The sequence below is a fragment of the Rhinoraja longicauda genome, chromosome 1 (genome assembly GCF_053455715.1).
Source record: "Rhinoraja longicauda isolate Sanriku21f chromosome 1, sRhiLon1.1, whole genome shotgun sequence".
Classification (NCBI taxonomy): Eukaryota; Metazoa; Chordata; class Chondrichthyes; order Rajiformes; family Arhynchobatidae; genus Rhinoraja; species Rhinoraja longicauda.
In genome coordinates, this window is record NC_135953.1 from 82,191,068 (window position 1) to 82,195,384 (window position 4,317).

General features: G+C 43.8%; 1 non-coding gene across 1 annotated transcript; it reads left to right on the forward strand.

The window, feature by feature from the left end:
- The first annotated feature begins 2,658 nt into the window (after nt 1–2,658).
- LOC144601184 (U1 spliceosomal RNA) lies at nt 2,659–2,815 on the forward strand. Its single transcript, XR_013548263.1, has one exon. It is a non-coding gene; the product is annotated as a U1 spliceosomal RNA (small nuclear RNA).
- Nucleotides 2,816–4,317: the final 1,502 nt, after the last annotated feature.

Genomic DNA, 4,317 nt, shown 5'->3' on the forward strand with positions numbered 1-4,317 from the left:
CCCAAACAATCTTTCCAGGTGAGACAAAGGTTCACCTGCACCTCCTCCAACCTCATCTATTGCATCCGCTGCTCTAGATGTCAACTTATCTACATCGGCGAAACCAAGCGCAGGCTCAGTGATCGCTTCGCTGAACACCTGCGCTCGGTCCGCATTAACAAAACTGATCTCCCGGTGGCCGAGCACTTTAACTCCCCCTCCCATTCCCAGTCTGACCTTTCTGTCATGGGCCTCCTCCAGTGCCATAGTGAGGCCTGCCGGAAATTGGAGGAGCAGCACCTCATATTTCGCCTGGGCAGTTTGCAGCCCGGTGGTATGAATGTCGACTTCTCAAACTTTAGATAGCTCCTCTGACCCTCCCTTCCCCATCTCCTTCCCAGATCTCCCTCTATCTTCCTGTCTCCACCTATATCCTTCCTTTGTCCCGCCCCCCTGACATCAGTCTGAAGAAGGGTCTCGACCCGAAACGTCACCCATTCCTTCTCTCCCGAGATGCTGCCTGACCTGCTGAGTTACTCCAGCATTTTGTGAATAAATCCATTTGGAAATAGTTGGCTATGGGGGTTCAATTGTCATTCTGTTTGGTTGGCAAAGTTGTTGAGTTTGTAGCTGTCTGCTGTAAACATTTGTAGCTGAATAACCTCTCTGTACTTTTCAGGACTGTGTTGGTGTACATCTGAGTATGCTCCTATTAAGCGTATTGGGTTGTCTTATTAGTTAGTGACGCGGTAAGAAGGCATGTTGTGTTCGTTGTTGCTTACCGGTGTCAGAGGTTATGGGGAGAAGGCAGGAGAATGGGGTTAGGAGGGAGAGATAGATCAGCCATGATTGAGTGGCAGAGGAGGCTTGATGGGCTGAATGGCCTAATTCTGCTCCTATTCCTTATGACCATATAACCTTATGACATGGGGAGAAAGCAGGAACGGGGTACTGATTTTGGATGATCAGCCATGATCATATTGTAATTAATTTATTAGTCAAGTATGTCATCATACCAGGAATTTGATTTGCCAACAGTCATACAAAAAAGCAACAAGATACATAACCATATAAAAAATTAAACATAGACTTAATCAGCGACCTCAACGGTGTGTGAGAATCCCCAGGGCACACCGCATAAGCGGAGAACCACAGCCAACAGTTCAATGTCCAGGACACACACACACGCTCCTTCACTGTGACTTGACCAGAGTTGTACCGACCGCTATCACTCTATCTGCAGTCCCTGTCCACCCGAACAGTCAGAAAGCCGTCCACACTCGCACTAGACTCCGGGATGTCCACATGAAGCCATATTGAATGATGGTGCTGGCTCGAAGGCCCGAATGACCTATTCCTGCACCTATTTTCTATGTTTCTAAGTTTCCAAAAAAATGCTGACTGTAACTGGATCTGTGATAGGTTTTTTGGAGAGCCAATATGTGGTAATAACCTACCTTTACCTCTTGGAACAGAGTTTTCCTGTCTCCCTGTCTCTTTTGCCACCTTAGTCATAAAATATACTTTTAAAATATGTGCAGACCACTGGAGTATCTGAAGTAATTTTACTCCTCCCAAGTAAGGGCGTCACAGTGGCGCAACAGCAGAGTTGGCTTCTCAGAGCGCCAGAGAACTGGGTTCGATCCTGACTATGGGTGCTGTTTGTGCAGAGTTTGCACATTCTCCTTGTGACTACATGCATTTTCCAAATGCTCATGTTTCCTCCCGCATCTCAAAGACATGCAGGTTTGGAGGTTATTTGGCTCCTGTAAATTGCCCCTAGTGCATAGGATGGAACTAATGTATGGGTGATCGATGGTCAGTGTGACTTGGTGGGCCGAAGTGGCTGTATCCATGGTGTGTCTCGAAACTCAGAATAATAAACTTTAAACTTCTAAACCTTTTGAGTGTTGACTCCCCATCTCTTCCCAGCACAGAAAGGAATAATTCTTTAGGGACTGGATTGCACGAAGCATGGCACATATTAAGTATCTGCAAGTAAGAGGAAAGTTTCTAAGGTTGTCCTTAATGAATGATATATTGCAAGTTCCTGATATATATTGAAGTTTTCCACAATTAATCCCTTGGGTAAAGTCTCTTCGCATAAATAGGATTATAACAAAAGGAGATTGAAAAATTAGATTTGGCACTGCTGGCAATTGCTTTTCTTGAATTGCTGGACTCACAATAGTAAATTTGATTATGAATCCAGGTCACTATTTGTGTTCCTATGAATAGAATCTTAAAAACCATTTGAAGGTCTCTGTAGTAAGCATATGATTTTATTTCCTGAGTCACTCCTGACAGATTATTACAATGGTTTGCTTTGGAACTCGTCTTTATTTTGCCTTCATGAGTAGTAATCAAAAAGTTACAATACAGTTTATTGATCCAAATAGAGTAAACTCAGAAGGCAAAGGAAAATAATTATCACAAAAGCTATCAATTATCTATTGTCATCTTAGTTAACATAAACATAATAACATTAATATAAACATAGACAAAATAACGTGCAATTTGGGTGGTACGGTGACACCTTAATCTTGATCGAGTGCTATCAGTTTGAATTTTGCAGCTTCTCACCATGATGGGGGTGAGTTTCCTCTGGGTGCTCTGGTTTCCTCCCATATACCAGAGATATACTGGTAGATTAATTCGCTGCTATAAATGGCCTGGCAGTTGTTGACTGGAGAAGGGGAGAGACCGTGATCAAAAAGGCAGTTCTCCCTGGACGAGGCTATCCCATTGCACTTCGGGTTTGCTGATGCCTGCGATGTCCCCAAATGTGGGGTACACAACTGCAGGATTTGTGGTAGTGGGGTACTGCGTTCGCTAAAAAAATTATTGAGCGGCCACGGTGGCACAGCAGTAGAGTTGCTGCCTTACAGCATTTGCAGTGCCAGAGACCCGGGTTCGATCCCAACTATGGTGGCTGTCTGTATGGAGTTTGTAAGTTCGCCCCGTGACCGCGTGGGTTTTCTCCGAGATCTTCGGTTTCCTCCCACAATTCAAAGACGTACAGGTTTGTAGGTTAATTGGCTTGGTGTATGTGTAAATTGTCCCTAGTGTGTGTAGGATAATATTAATGTGCGGGGATCGCTGGTCGGTGCGGACTCGCTGGGCTAAGGGGCCTGTTTCCGCGCTGTATCTCTAAACTAAACTAATCAGGGGGAAGTTAATGGGCACGCGAGAGAGAATAAATTGTAGTGGCATTGTAGTGGTGGAATAAGACCATTGGGAATGCTCTGTGAGCTGACATACACTTAATGGGCAGAATAGCCTCTTCACCATTGAACAATGCAAGATTTAAATCTCTGCATCCCTATCATAAATTTTAATTTTCCATTTTCAGCCACAGAGTGGTAAATTGGCATTCTATTTATGCCAAGAGCTTATGGCTCCTTTGAAATTATACTTCACATTGCATACAAAGGAGAGGATTTTTTTTTTCTGGCTCACATCCTCAATTATGGCATCTATGAACAACCAGCGGAAGCACAGATATCATCAAAAACACTTGTTTCATTAAATTCCCACTTGTCTGGTATGCCACAGCTCTTCAGATTGGGTGATAGGGAATAAGTTGAAGTGGCGTTAAAGTGGGGGAATGAGTCTGTTGGGAATGCGCAGAGAAATGGCATATGCTTGATGGGCAGAATAGCCTCTTCACATATTAAGGAACAACGGATGACATGTAAGATTAAAATCTCTTCATCCCAATCACAAATTTACTTTTCCATTTGCAACCATCTCGGGCAGATATATTGGCTACCAAGCTACCAAGTTCCTTATTGAATGCAGAAGAGAAAGACAAAATGTTTATGGCATTTTCAGGCCTAGAAGGTGTGTCCCCACCAGAAAGCCAGGTGCACAAGAAGGTCAAAAACAGGTCTGCTGGACGAAGGGCCTTTAAAATAGTTAAGGCCTGACAAGAGGACAGAGGTTATACTATACAGACCCATGAAATCCAGAATAATAGTGCAGAGGTTCCAAGTGTTACAGTAGCTATGAGTTAAACAGTACTTTCTGGCAAATAGCTCATACTTTAGGTGTTAAATATTTCCTTTCTCCAAATCTACAACTTTAATTTAGTTTAGTTTAGAGATGCAGAGTGGATACAGGCTCTTTGGCCCACCGAATCCGAGCAGACCAGCAATCACCCGTACACTAGTTCTATCCTGCACACGAGGGACAATTTGCAGAAGCCAATTAACCTACAAACCTGCACGTCTTTGAAATGTGTGAGGAAACCAGAGCACCCGTAGAAAACCCACGCGCAAACACAGGGAGAACGTACAAAGTCTGCACAGATGGCACCTGTAGTCAGAATCAAACCAG